Source organism: Myotis yumanensis, unplaced genomic scaffold, assembly GCF_028538775.1.
Source record: "Myotis yumanensis isolate MYYU_CA2020_CCGP unplaced genomic scaffold, mMyoYum1.0.hap1 SCAF_10, whole genome shotgun sequence".
Classification (NCBI taxonomy): domain Eukaryota; kingdom Metazoa; phylum Chordata; class Mammalia; order Chiroptera; family Vespertilionidae; genus Myotis; species Myotis yumanensis.
Window position 1 is genome coordinate 38,846,617 of NW_027223761.1, and position 16,103 is coordinate 38,862,719.

A 16,103-nucleotide genomic window follows, 5' to 3' on the forward strand; every position below is an offset into this window, starting at 1 on the left:
TCACAAAGATAATGACTTGGGAGTGAGCAGGCAAGGAGGCTGGACCTTCTGCTGGGAAATCCTTGCATACTCCAATAAAGAGGCTTTTATTCTGAAGTGTCAGACCACACAGCTGCTCTTGCTCTGTCTGGACAGACTATTTGTTTTTGTTTTTATTTCTTTGTTTTAATACAAAAAATTAATCCCTAGGTGAAGGGAGTTGAGTTGGTCATGCCCCACAGGTTACTATGATTTTGTGCAAAGCCCTTCTATTGTTATAGTTTATGCTATTGTTTTGTTTCTAAATGCCCTATCCAGCCTCCTATTCCATTTTCCTTCATGGGAACGCAGTCAAATGTCTTGTATAAGGTCTGGAACAAGTATTGTATGGAAATTATCATATTATCTTCAAGTAACACCCAGACTCACAGGAGAAGAGTAGCATTACAGGCTTACCTATTCCTGATAGCTAAACTAGAAAAGAAAAACAGACATAAACACAAACTACAGACTAGACTCACTTTTAAACATAGATGAAAAAATTATAAATCAATATTAGAAAACAGAATCCAGCGGTACATTAGAAAACAATGCATACTGACTTCATTGGGTTTACTGAAGACACATGTCCATTAGAAGTTTAAAGGAAAACATATGACCTGGTTGATAGATAACCCATATACAGCTGTTAATGTTCAACAACCATTCCTGGTTAAATAAGCAAATAAAACCCCATTACTTTTAGCAAACTAGGAATAAAGTAAACCCCACAGTACAGACCATGCCTCATGTTAGAAGCAAACCACTAAATAACTGCAGCAAAGTGAGTCAGGATTCTTGTTACTACTGCTACTAGTAAAAATTTTATTTAGTTGTACCCATTTCAATAAGAAAAATATAAATAGATACAGATATTAAGGGGGAAAAGACAGTAAGTACTATCCTGCAAACTATAATAACTATATCCTTAGTATATTATATATACAACAGAAAAACTATTAGAAGTTATAAGTGTTGAGTGGGTTGACCTTATGTGAGAAAAGTGTACAAAAATCAATAGCCTCCTATATCAACCAGAAATAGTAATTTAAAAAGGCTGAGAAGAAAAAGCATTCACTGTAGAAGTAAAATTATTAAATATATTAGAATAAACTTAACAAAATCTATATGAAGAATATGATTTAATAGAAAAGCAAATTATATTCTTGGTGAGAAAACTTATATTACCTGTAAGCACAGTAGCTTAAAAATGCCAATTCATACCAAATTTATCTATAATTTGGGTGTATTCTCAATGAAGATAAAAAATAATTTTTTAGGAACTCAATAAGTTGATGCCCAATTTTATTATCCAGGGACAAAACCCACAAAACTCAGGAGATAAGGAAATAGAGACAAACCTGGCTGTGAAGGGAAAGAGAGTCATAGGATGGTAGCTGGGGGTTTGGTGATCAAGATAGTTTTTTTAGAGACTTGAGCATGGTTAAATGCTGAAGGGGAAAAGCCAATAGAGAGGGAAAAGTTAAAATTGAAAAAATAGTACAAACTTTTCTAAACAGCTGAGGAGTTTGGTAGCTAAAGTTATAACAAGATGAACATTTACACACTGAATTCTTGTTTAGGTTGGCATCATGAACGTATTAAGTCCTATCTTCAATCCCTTCTGAATTCTCATTGAAAGGACCAAAAGGTTATAATAAAGGGGGGAAGAATCAGTGAGGAGACTATGGAACTTTGTGTTTTACCTGTCAGTTACACTGAGAATATATTAAAAGATAGGGGAAAAAATTACCAAACTGTAATTTCCAGCAAGAGACAGAAAAGCCTGTCTGGGAATAAGTGCAAAGCAATGCCAAGGTAATTCCTAATGAATCAAAGCTGTTCCCTAGTCTCCTTCCTGGTGCTGATGTGATGCTGAAAGGAGGGTAAACTGGAGCATTAGCAGGGAAGGAGGCCTATTTAAATCCTACTGGAACATAAGGGGAAATGACATTTTCAAAACAAAGATTCCAGGCCCACAGCACAGATTACCAGCTAATTAAGGTGAGGGTCCTGACATGGTGATATTTAAAAAAGGCAATCATGCAAATTATTAGAAGAAAAAAAATGTAGGCTTAAGGCTTGAACCCACTTGATCTCCTCTACAGAGATTTTTTAAAAACTTACAAATTTTAACAAAATATATATAACAAAAATAAATCTTAAATGTATCAAAGATTCACCAAAACAGTAAGAAATTATCAGGCCAAAATGTAAGTGAAGAAATTTTTCCTAGGACATTTACCAAATCCTCTGAACTTTTTTTTTTTAAATCCTCACCCAAGGATATTTTTTTCCATGATTTTTTTTTCTTAGAGAGAGTGGAAGGGAGGGAGGGAGGGAAGGAGAAAAGAGGGGGAGGGGGAGAGATAGAGAAGTAGAAAGAGAGAGAGAGAGACAAGTGAGAGACACACATCGATTGGTTGCCTCCTGCACACACTCCAAGGGAAACGAACCTGAAACCCAGGTACATGCCCTTGACTGGAACAGAACCTGTGACCTTTGATACACGGGCTGACGCTCTAATCACGTAGAAACACTAGTCAGAGCTCCTCTGAACTTTTAACAGCACTTTGCCAGGCTTGCTTTGGTTTGGGAGACAAGACCAAACCCAGGGTGCCTCTGGATGAGGATTCTACAAGGAGGGCCTCCCTCCAAAGAGCTGTACCTCAGTACATGGGCAAGACAGACAGGAAGCTGCCTCCCCTATCCCACATACCCAGGGGGCAGTTTTGGTAATGAGCCAAGTACTCATCAAAATGATTGGTAAACAAGTATGTGATGATATCAAGAGTTGGAAGGAAGTGAAACAGGTACTCCCAAACATGACTAGAAGAACTATATACTGAGGCCACTGCATTGGAAAGGCAGTTTGGTGTGATTTAATCAACACTCTAGATCCAGAGACATAAGGATGTTGAGAGTAGCATTGTTCAACATTGTTCCAAGATGGGTGAATAAATTATGGTTACACATACAATGAAATGAAAATTAAAACAGCAGTGAAAATTAACACACTAGCCCAGCCAGCGTGGCTCAGTGGTTGAGTGTTGACCTATGAACCAGGAGGTCATGGTTTGATTCCTGGTCAGGGCACATGCAGGGGTGACATGCTCGATCCCCAGTGTGGGGTATGTAGGAGGCAGCTGATCAATGATTCTCTCTCATCATTGATGTTTCTATCTCTCTCTCCCTCTCCCTTCCTCTGTGAAATCAATAATATATTTAAACAAAAATAAAGAAAATTAACAAATTACTACCTCATTCAAGAGCATGGATGAATCTCACAAATATGATATTGAGCAAAAGAAGAAAGTAACAAATGAAAACATACAGTATTAATTCCTTTCATATAAAATAAATCTAGCAAAACTACATCATATTAGCATAGTCAGGTTATTAAAATGTAAAAAAAAAAAAAGCAAGAAAAAGATTACTTAAAAGTCAGGGAAGTGGTTACCTCCAAGAGAGAGAGAGAGGAGTTACATTTGGGGAGAGGCCATGGGATCTGACCTCTTGTGTTCGAGCTAATTAGTAATTAAGTATGTATTCACTTTCCGATTTTTTCCTAAATTGTACAAATAATTCTCTACTCTTTTCTGTATATAGGATATATTTTGCAATAAATATTGAAAAAGGAAACCGCGAAAAAAATAAATAAGACTAAGAGGAGGAGAGGGAGGATGAGAGCAGAGGAGGAGGAAGCAAAGAAGGAAAAATGAAGGCATAGAGCTCTCTAGCTCGAATTGTCACTGTAAACACAGAAACCTATCTTTGAGCACCAGGACAATGCTCCTTGATTTGGCTATTTCTAGTTCTACAGCTTCAAGTTCCCTTATAGATTTCTGGGTCTCTGAAGTGGCAAAGTAAAGCTTGAGAAAATCTAGAATTCTCCTGTTTGGTGGTGTTTGAAGTATTTGAAAGGAACCAACACAGACTCTGACAAAAAAATACACCCTGCCTCCCTGCCTCTCAGCAGATAAAATGAGTAAGAACAAAGATGACTGGACCATGAAAATACTCATCAGTGAAAAAGAGGGACCAAGCTGGCAAATCCAAACAATGCCCCATCCACTAGCCACCCCAAGTAAGCTTCTTATCTTAAAAAAGAGAAATCATTATAAAATCTCCAATTCACATACTCAACAAGATTTGGGGGTACATTATGTTTTATGAAAATAGAAAATTGTAGTGCTCGCTTCGGCAGCACATATACTAAAATTGGAACGATACAGAGAAGATTAGCATGGCCCTTGTGCAAGGATGACATGCAAATTCGTGAAGCGTTCTTCCATATTTTAAAAAAATGTAAGAGAAAAAGAATATGAACTAGGTTTGAAAAGCATGATTGGTGAAATTTTTAAATGGAGTCAGCAAACAAGGGATTTTCTATGAGAAAAAAAAAACAACCACCACAGATAACAAAGCACATACAGGCTGAGGAAAAATTCTCAAACCTCAAAAGAAATGGCTCAAAAATAGACAGGAGTGACAAGATAGAATATTAGAAACATGGAGGACAAATCCAGCACATGAAATATGCGTATAAAATGCACTGTCAACCCTGGCCTAAATTTTTCTCAGTGGTTAGAGCATTGGCCTGCAGACCAAAGGGTCACGGGTTCTATTCCTGGTCAAGGGCACATACATCAGTTGCAGGTTCCCCAGCCCTGGAAGGGGTTTATAGGGGAAGCGACCAATCAATGTGTGTCTCTCACGTTTATGTTTCTCTCTCTCTTTCTCTCTCTCTCTCTCTTCACTTCCCTCCCTCCCTCCTCCCCTCCTTCCACTCTCTGGAAATCATCGGAAAAAATATCCTTGGGTGAGGATTAGAAAAAAAAAGCATTCTCCAAAGAGTCTGTATCACAAATGGATATTGAATTTTTATTAATGCTTCTTTGGAATCTGTTGATATGACTGTGACTTTTTCTTTTGATCTACTGATATAAAATATTATAGTAATAGATTTTATAAAACTACATTCCTGTTTGTTCACAGTGTATTATTCTTTAAATGTATTGTGTGGTTCAAAAATCAATGAACTAAAAAAAAAAAACCATGCCTTGAACTAAAGAACCACTTGAATTTTCAGATTGAAATGTTTCATTTTACTCACAAGCAAATATAATAAAAAGAAGGTAGATTCACATAAAACATGTGAATTAAAAAGTAAAATTAAACCAGCATTTAAATGAAAAGATGATTCCAAGGCTAAATAGAGTCCTACTGGCATCAGATTTCTGCTCAATAACAATAAATGCCAGAACACCAATTCAGCATTAGCTACAGAATCTTGAAAAAGACACACACACCAACCCTTTTGATCTTTTTTTTTTTTTAATATATTTTATTGATTTTTCACAGAGAGGAAGGGAGAGAGATAGAGAGTTAGAAACATCGATGAGAAAGAAACATCGATCAGCTGCCTCCTGCACATCGCCTACTGGGGATGTGCCCGCAACCCAGGTACATGCCCTTGACCAGAATCGAACCTGGGACCTTTCAGTCCGCAGGCCGACACTCTATCCGCTGAGCCAAACCAGTCTCGGCCAACCCTTTTGATCTTGTCTTGCAAGCATTCATTCAAAAATCCACTAAAAGACATTCAAACCATGTAAGAACTCAGAAATTCTACCAACCGAATTTCCATCCTTAAAAACTATTCCAGATTCTACTTTAGCTTACCACACATGAATTTAAATTTTTTAAAAAACTTAATAAAAGGGAAGATGGCATAAAAACTGGCAGTAATTATTAAAAACAAACAAAATATATACTATATAATTTTTAAATATCCTAGGAGAATTAAATGAAATCATCACTAATTATTTTTGACAGAAAAGCTACAAAAACAGTAAATTATAAAAATCTAAAATCCCAATTTCATTCCAAACTGCAATAAGTGATAGGCAGAAAACCAGAGACTAGAAACATTCTAATTTTTCTCTTTTTGAAAACTGTTCGGGGGGGGGGGGGGGGGGGAGAAGAGGCTCAAAATAGTTTGTCTTGACACTGAAAATATCGCTCCTCCCTCATTTGTAAACAGTTAAGTGTAAATAACAATGTTATCAGCACATATTTCATCTCCTTTTTTAATTCGCTTTTTTTCTTCACATGCTGACATTCTAGTCCAGCGGTCACCAACTTTTTGGACCTCATGGATCACCAGGGTCCATGGACCACTGGTTGGCGACCGCTGCTCACTCCAAAGGTTTCCTATTTAGACCAATACAGAATAATTGTGGTGGTAATATGCCCGTCTTATTTCTTGCTTCTTCAGCTTTCTCTGTTTTAGCATTAAGAATGCTGTTAGCTGGTATCTTGAAAAACATTTGTCTTGTTATATTTTTGGTTTACTAAGAGTTTGTATCAAAAATGGATATTGAGCCGAAACCGGTTTGGCTCAGTGGATAAGAGCGTCGGCCTTCGGACTGAAAGGTCCCAGGTTCGATTCCGGTCAAGGGCATGTACCTGGGTTGCAGGCACATCCCCAGTGGGAGATGTGCAGGAGGCAGCTGATTGATGTCCTCTCTCATCAATGTTTCTAACTCTCTATCTCTCTCCCTTCCTCTCTGTAAAAATCAATAAAATATATTTAAAAAGAAAAAAAAAAAAAAGAAAAGAAAAAAATGGATATTGAATTTTAATTAATGCTTCATTGGGAAAATTATGGAGGCAGTTGTGACCTCTTTTTCTTTTAGTCTATTGTAGAAAAATTATATTAATAGATTTTATAAAACCACATTCCTATTTGTCATGGTGTATTTATTCTTTAAATGTTGTGTGTGGCTCAATTTACCATTATTGAGAATATGTTTTTATATACACTTTAAGGGTGAAAGGTGCTGACAATTTTCATATTTTTGTCTGGTTTTGGTAGCAAAAGTTACACTGGCTTATAAAATGAACTTAGACATTCTCCACCTATAAAAAGGTTCTCGAACCTTGGTTCTCGAACTCAATTTGTTTCAAAAGGCTGTTCAAGAAATGATTTGTTCAAAAACCAAATCACTTTTTCCATTAGAAGTAATGTAAAATTGAATGAATCCATTCCAGACCCCCAAATGATTCGTTTTAAGCTTTCTTATATTCAGTACATGTCTAATGTACTGTTTAATCTAGAAATAAACAAGTCTTTTCTTAAATTTATCGAACCACCCCCTACCAGCCTTAAAAAAATCACCTTTAGCACTCGTTCCAGGGGTGTCTTTCAGATCAGCATGCAGCATCCTTGCTTGTTCTCATATCACTGCCTCTGAAATGGCTGTCACTGGCTCATTGCTTTTCGTTTATCCAAATCAACAACAGTTGGAAAATATTATGCTCAGCAAAATAAGCCAGTTAGAGAAAGACAAGTAAAATAAACTGATGAACAAAATAGATCCAGAGACATAGAAGCATGGAACAAACTGTAGAATCTCAGAGGGAAGGCAGGGGGTAGGTGGGGTGGGTGAGAAGAGATCAACCAAATAACTTGTATGCATATATGCATAACCCATGGGCACAGACAATAGGGTGGGGAAGGCCTGGGATAGGGGGCAGGTGCTGGGGGGAAAACAGGGGGAAACATATGTGATACTTCAAAACAGAAGAGGTCAATGGGGGGAAAACGGGACATATGTAATACTTTCAACAATAAAGATGTTAAAATATGTATATATACTAGAGGCCCAGTGCATGAAATTTGTGCACGGGCAGTTTCTAAGCCTGCTGGCGATCTAAGTGCAAGGATCTGGCGTGGAAGGGCAGGTCCCAGGTGACCTCTGGGGCCCTAGACAGCACCTGGGTCCCCAGTTCCTAGCGCGCCCCCCTGGGCCTGAGTCACGGCGCCCGAGTCCCCACATGAAGATGCGGGTGCGGCCCCTAGTGGTCAGCGCATGTCATAGCGAGCAGTTGAACTCCCTGTCGAAGGACTGCCCAAGGAGACAATTTGCATATTAGGCTTTTATTATATAGGAGATATATATATATATATATATATACACACACACACTCATACACACACACACACACACACGCACACACACACTAAATAAATTTTAAAAACCAACAAAACAAATCAACAACAATTTTTCTACCTCTTCAATTATTTGTGATCAGTTTCTTTCACACCCTTAGTACCATTAGCACTCTTGATGGCCTTTTTATGTTTTACAATTGTGCTAATTGCTGAGTCTGCCAGCAACAAAACCTATTCTCTCCTTTTGTTGCCTGAGAGATGCTTTTTGTCATGCTGAGGTATTAGCTTGAAAGGGTTGTCAGTTTGAAAACCGAAATTTGGTTCCACAACCAAGACATTTTTTCTGTGAACAACCTGATCAAGAACTGAACTGTTTAAGATGGGAGATGTTTAACCGTTTGAGTCCCAAGCAGCGCAATCGCGCTGCTCAGATTTTATGTCGAGAAAACATACGATTCGTTTGAGTCCCAGGGGGGTATTGAAAAAACACTGTCGAAGAATCCCAAACAGCGCAACCGCGCTTTCTCTAAATGAGTACGAAAAGACCCAAACAGCATGATAGCGCTTGTTTTATTTTATGTTGAGAAATACCAAGCAGCGCGATTACACTGCTTGGGACTCAAATGGTTAAGAAACGACGTTTGACTATACTTTTTAATGATTTATATAGCATGGGAATTATTTCTTTAAAATATGAACAAAACAAGAGTGCTTTGAGAACTCATTCTTTCAGATTTTAAATTGCTCCCATGGGTATTATCTTATATATTCTATGTATTCTGAATCTATTTCTGTATTTTATAGTTTTCTATTAAGATGCCTATTTTACTGAGAGCAGGGAGGGAGAATCCAGGCAGAGCCTGGCCTTAACTAAGAAGCCCATAGATGAGGGTACAGAGACAAGAGTCCAGAGGGGAAACAAGGCCACTCCATATGCAGGGCAGAGCAGCAAAAGTGTGTGACACGGAGAAAGAACTCTGAGCACCTGCAAAGGGTCCCCCTGAAGCATCCAGCCAAGTACTAATCAGTGTCTGCATGTAAAGAAACTATCTGAGGCTGGAGAAGCACCATCTGAAAGGATGAGGAAGGAAAACTGTACCCGCCCTCACGCCAGGCCAGGAATAATGCCTGTGGATTAGCCCTCGGCTGATTAAGAAGCACTGTTCTTCTTACTTTTGTAGTTATTGCTCTGGTTAACTACCAGTCACAACTTAAGGAGCCGAGTCCTGGTTAGTTCACCCCTCCTGGGTATCATTTTTGGTCTATGAACATGGTTGTTTAGAAACGTATAAAATCAGATGTTTCAAAAAAGCATATTCCTCCCCGAAAGTTCAAAAATTTAGCTTTGTTACTAATCCTTCCCAGAACAAATGAAGCACAGAGGAGTTGGTCCAAATATATTAGTTATATGTAGAGTGTTTTCTCTACTGGAAATAGTGAAAATAAAGCAGTGTTATTACTGAGGCCATAAAACCCATTTGTTGAGAACTAATCTTCTTACTTTGCTATTTTTGTATCACCAAAATGTTCATAATATTTATGACTTCCTTATATCAGAGAAATGGCATTTCTTCAAAGCAATTTTTAAATTCACTGTTATGATGTATTTTTGGAGTTTCGCTGTTAAAAATATTTCGCTGGACCTAAAAGAGGAAACACATAATGCCTTTATCTAGTCTAGACCCTACTTCACTTCAGCCTTTTATTTAGGTTCATTTCTGGTCTTCAATTACCCTTCCTTTCAGAAGCAAAAAGCTTGTTTTCCACTGCTAGTGTGAAGTATTCTCATTTTGTACTCCACACATGGATAGATTGCAATTGCTGCTTTATGTTTTTCTTCTCCACTGGACTGAGATAAGTACTGAAAGACAGAGACCATGACCCGTGACACACAGTAACATTCTCACCTTTCAGAAACAAGCCTGGTCAGGAGTAAGTGTTGAGTTAATCTGTACCAAATGAGTGACAGGAAGGCTGAAGACACCACAAGTGCATAGGGCAGTGGTTCTCAACCTTCCTAATGCCGTGACCCTTTAATACAGTTCCTCATGTTGTGGTGACCCCCAATTTCATTGTTACAAATTGAACATAATTAAAGCATAGTAATTAATCACAAAAACAATATGTAATTATATATGTGTTTTCCAATGGTCTTAGGCGACCCCTGTGAAAGGGTCGTTGGATCGCCAAAGGGGTTGCGACCCACAGGTTGAGAACCACTGGCATAGGGGCTCCTTCTCACAGGCCCTGTGTGCTTCATTCCTCTCCAGTGGGTTGGACATTTCCTTGGAAACCACTGAGTATCTGAAAAGTGGAATTGCATTTTCAGGCTGTCTCAATGCCCAGAATTATTACTATTCCAAGATAACCACCCTCCCTAATTAAATCCCATACAAATGGTTCTTTTCCCCAAGTCTCTAATTTTGGTGGGAACACCCATCATAATCCAACTATAGAAGATAGGCTCACCCAAACACAGAATGAGGTCTGGAGAAAAAGGCCTATGACAAATTTCTGGACAAAAAGGAAAGCTAACAGCATACACTGATATCATCAATACCACAATAATAAAAATAAAACAAATATGAAAACAAAAACGTTGTAATGGAACAAATTCAAGACTGGAGAAAGAATCCTATTATGTATCTTGATGTCATTGCAAAAACAGAAGCAGACAGTATCATAATGTAATGGGGGAAATTAGGCCATCTAGCAGTTTACAATGAGCTGCTGCCTCTGAGGTAGCAGGGGGGATTTAGGTGAGGGAATGCTTGAGGTAAGGAATTGAATACCGAGAAGGATTTACCTCAAGTTACATCCAGATATTTGCCACCAAAAATACGAAGGTAGTGTGTGCCCCAAGATTCTGACAAAGCTGCACTTGACTCTGGATTTGATACAAAAGTAACTATAGGGTTTTTAAAAAACATACATTATCAATTCTAATTCAATATTCATTGTGAAATTTCTTAGTTCAAAATAGCTGCCATGATTGAGGGATGTTCCTAATTAGTAAAGACATTAATGATTAAAAGTAATTAAGAATAGAAAGTAGAGAGCAGAGTGCCACAGCAGCCAACCAAGATGTTTTCCTGTTCTATCCTTGTTTTCCATGAAGGAAGTGTGATGTGTGAGCTACAAAATGATATTGATACACTGGGTTAAACTAGGGATTGAATGGGGCCATCTTTGTTAAGTAATCTACATACTAATTTTTAATATATTTCTTCTCATTAAATACTTTTTATCATTCTGAAAATGAATGCTTATTCAGAAGCAAAAGCTTGTTTTCCACAGATTTTAAATGGTTATTATCCTATTTATATATTCTATATATTCTGAATCACAGACTATGTAACATTCTCCATTTAGTAATTTTTCCTAAAACTTCAAGGTGAGAACTGAGCCCCTTAGATGGACATCATAGAGACTTGGGCTCTTATGGTATGGCATGCTTGGCACAGGACTTTTTTCAGGCAGTATAACCTAGTAAATAAAGGCAACTTAATTGGATTAAAATACTATTCCATCAGATTCCTATTTCTGTAACCTTTGGCAAATTACTTACCTACTCGAAGGCCAGGCCTCACTTTCTTCATCTGTAATCCTATGTAATAAAAGGGTAATATGCAAATCGACTGAACAGTGGAATGATCGGTTGCTATGATGCGTACTGATCGCTGGGGGCAGACGCTCAACACAAGAGCTGCCCCCTGGTGGTCAGTGTGCTCCCACAGGGGAGGGCCACCCAGCCAGAAGCTGGCCTCTGTGGCAGTGCTAAGGCAGCACTAAGGATGTCCGACTAACAGCCCCCCAGGGCTCCCGAGTATGAGAGGGTGCAGGCCGGGTTCAGGGACCACCGGGGCCTCTACTATGGGTATGAAAAAGGAATCTACTACTTCATAGGGTCACTGTGAAGACTAAATGAGGTAAATTAATTCAATGCCTGCTCATAGGAATCCCTTGAAAATATTATTTCTGTTACTATCATTAGAACCAGGAAGAAAACTTAGAGAACATATAGATCAAATTATCTTAACCTCTCCCAACCACTTATTTTTTAATTTGAAGACTATTAGGCTAAACAAACTAAATGTTTACATAATTTCTACTAATATTATATTTTCCCTAAGTATATTAAAACCATTTTAACTATATTGTTTCTTTATAGCTGTAAGTTCCAAATAAATAAAATGCAATTATAGTCTAATATATTACTTTAAAAAACCCACAAACCCCTATTCCCATCCAATTTTTACTATCTTCTTAAAATTCATATTTCATGTTTCCTCCACGTGATAAACATACTTGGGGGGTAACCTTGATTTTGTTTCATTATGTGGCAAAGGTGACGCATTGTCCCCTCCATGACTGAGATCATGCTACATAGATGCTATGTAAGACTAATATTCTGTTCATTAGTTTTAAAAGAGTCTGCTCAAGTAGACTGGAGAGACTCTCTTGCAGGCTTTAAATAAATAAGCTGCCATGATATGATAGGGCCTCTGAGAGGTCATATGGCAAGGAATTGGGGGGTGTAGTCCCTGGCTGAGAGCCAGCAAGGAAACAGGGACCTCAGTGGAGTAGTTCTCTAACCATATGAAGACGAATTATTCCAAGAGAATAAATATATGTGTATACAAATATATGTGATAAATTAGTAAACTTATTTACCTAAGTAGAAACAAAGTTTTAGTCTTTATGCGATCAAATGAATCAATATATAACTTCTGATACGTTTGCTGCTGGGCGCAGAAAAATCTTAACAAGCTCAAAATTATATAAATAAACACACTTATGTCTTCTTCTAAGCTATCTGCAGTTTCTAATTTTTACATTTAAAAAGTTAAGCCACCATTTAACAAGATGAAAAGAGTTCTGCGAATAAATGGTGAGGATGGTAGAACAACAGTGTGAATGTACTTAATGCCACTGAACTGTACACTTAAAAATGGGTAACATGGTAAGTCTTAAAATTGTATTTACCACAATTTTTAAAAGTTTTTAAAAACCTTACCTAAAAATTGAATATATTTTGAAATGTAATAAGACTTTATATATGTGTGTGTGTGTGTGTGTGTGTATAGATACTAGATATCCTATATAATAAAACCCTAATATGCAAATCAACTGAAATATGGCAGAACAACTGGTCACTATGACATGCACTGACCACCAGGGGACAGACACTTAACGCAGCAGCTGACCCCTAGTGGTCAGTTCACTCCCACAGGGGGAGCGCAGCTCAGCCAGAAGCTGGGCTTACAGCTGGTGAGCACAGCGACCACAATGGCGGTGGCAGGAGCCTCTCCAGCCACTATGGCAGGCGGACATCCCCCATGGTGTCCTGGACTGTGAGAGGGCACGGGCCGGGCTGAGGGAGCCACCCCTCAGTGCACGAATGTCATGCACTGGGCCTCTAGTCTATAATAATAAAACGTAATATGCTAATTAGACTGGATGTCCTTCTGGACAATCTTCCAGAGGAAGCTGGGGCTGCGAGGGAAGCCCGGGTCCCGGGTGCCTGCTGGCGGCCAGAGGGAAGCCTGGATCCCGAGTGTCAGAGGGAAGCTGGTGGCAGGCAGCCAGGTGAAGAAAGGCCTACTCTTGCATGTGCATCAGGCCTCTAGTGTGTGTATGTGTGTGTGTGTATGTGTATGTGTATATATATACATATACATATATGTATACACATACACACACACACACACACATACAGATATATATATATATATATATATTCGCAGCCCTGGCTTTGTCCAGAAGGTTGTCCAGAAGGACGTCCAGAAGATAGTTCGGCTGTCCAGTCTAATTAGCATATTATGCTTTTATTATTATAGATATCCACATATAGATTTTTTTTCTCAAAGTACTTAGCCAATCGAATCAACATTACTTATTAAGTTATCCATCTTTTTCTACCAATTTGAATACTTGTACACACTTGAATATACTTATAGTCTTTCCAAATATACACAATCCTCAGTATCTGATTATGTGAAGATTTCCACTTGCCTCTATTTCGTTTTCATCATATGCTGAATGAATGGCACAAGCACCACTCAGCCTTAAAACTCTGGCCCTGGAGCTTAAGATCTAGGTGGCAGGTAAATGGAACCATGGAACCACAATCCTGAAGCTTTTGGTGCCATCTAGTGGACATTTTCATGAGTTAACCGCCTCTGTTCAGAGTCAAGAGATACTTTCCTCCATCCAGGTTCTTAACTCACTAGGGCAATTTTGAATGTAAAAAATGTAAGCCTTATCATGTATAGGATGGCCCTCTACCTCCAATATTTCTCTGCAGTCCATATTTTAGATGCCAGGGATATAATAGTCAAGATCAGCTCAGATCACCACGCCTATCTTCAGAAGTTTCAATGGTTTCCAGTGGAATATAGTACAGGTAAATTTAACAGAGAAGGAAATAAAATCAACAAAGATAAAGACAATCCTAAAATTAACTAAAAATATAAACAAAGGACCTATCTGTATTAAGATGGGTAATATGTACACACTAAAAAGGAGCTTCCTTGTCTCAGGCAAAACCTTGAAATTCACATCCTCTGGAAAGCCTTCCTCTAATCAGAATTCATTTGTTCCCTTAGCACACTGCCCATATCTCTCTCAGAGTACTTATCTCTCCCTGTTTTGCATTCTAGTCTGATGCAGAACAATCTGTCACCCACACTAGGTTTTGAATGCCTTGAGGATAAAGACAGCATCTGGTTAATTTCAGATTCACATATCCTGGACACCTTTAAGAAGAGTGACTTTGTCGGTAAAGGTGACTCTGAAACTTTAAAGGGAGTAAGAACATTAATCCAGACAATCCATGCTTGCTTCCCAGTTTCTAGATTTTACCTATTTCACTTTTTATTAGCTTGACCCCAAACTGATTTTGTATTTCCTGCCTTTCTTATTTATTTTATTGATTCACATTTTGTTGTTATTCATTATTGCTCTCCTGATAATCAATCTCAGGGTATGCCTTCTTAAATTAATATGTTGATGATTCATCTGTGTTCCTTCACCCTTTTCTATATAGCTTAAACTTCCAGCAAAAAACTATCTTGATGTCAAAAAAGAATAGCAGTAAAAAACACAGCCTCTATTTACTGAGCTTACTATGTGCTACATGATTTAATATATTGTCTCATTTAATTTTCACAGCAATCAGTTCTTACTTATCCTTCACATCTTAACTCAATCATCACTTCCTTAAAAATGCATCCTCTGACATCCTAAACTACACCAAACCTTTTAATAGATAGTATCTCATAGCACTATGCAACTCTTTCATGCTTATAATAGCTAAAATTTCACATTTTCAACCAAAACCTATCTTCCCTTTTGAAAAGTGATCCCTTTAAGAATTAACTATGTCTACTTTTGTGCATCATAGTGTCTCCAATGCTTAACTAAGAGATAAGAATTAACTTGTTCAAAACCAATCCCCAGTGGAACAAGTTCCAAAGTTCAGTGGAAACTGGTTAGGCCCTGTTTTTAAGGCCATCAATTGTGGCAGCTGCACAGCCTGGACCACAGCTGCCCCTACAGCTATGATGTTAGGGCTAGTGCATCCCCAATCATGAATGCAGATGCAGTAAATCCTGCGATTAATTGCTATGCCACAGGGCTTCAACTGCAAGACATCGATCCCAGCCCTCACAACATCTTAAAAGATGTGTTATTCACAGAAGCATCTCCACCAGCCCCATTTATATGCTACTGTCTCTGCCTTCTCCAGTTCTTGACAGCCAGGCTGGCCAAAAACCTCCACCAAGGAGTCTCAGTGTCCCATTTTTGACAAGTGTGAAGTAAGACAATTTCATTATCAATGCCTTAACTCCTTCAATCCCAATCATGAGCACTGAGTCACAAGAGGGTTAGAGCTAAGGTTCTGCCATGACATAGCACTATTATATCCTCATCCCTAATTATTCGAGGCTGGGGGCTGGCACTTCCCTGTATCAAAAGCCTGAGCTCACCCAAGAAACCAGAAACACCAATCAGAAAGGAGATATGCATTCCTATGTTCATAGCAGCACAATTCACCACAGCTAAGATTTGAAAACAGCCTAAGTGCCCATCAGCAGATGAATGGATTAGAAAACTGTGGTAC

General features: G+C 38.3%; 1 non-coding gene across 1 annotated transcript; it reads left to right on the forward strand.

Moving 5' to 3' along the window:
* Nucleotides 1–4,209: 4,209 nt before the first annotated feature.
* Nucleotides 4,210–4,316, forward strand: LOC139019191 (U6 spliceosomal RNA). Its single transcript, XR_011473070.1, has one exon. It is a non-coding gene; the product is annotated as a U6 spliceosomal RNA (small nuclear RNA).
* Nucleotides 4,317–16,103: the final 11,787 nt, after the last annotated feature.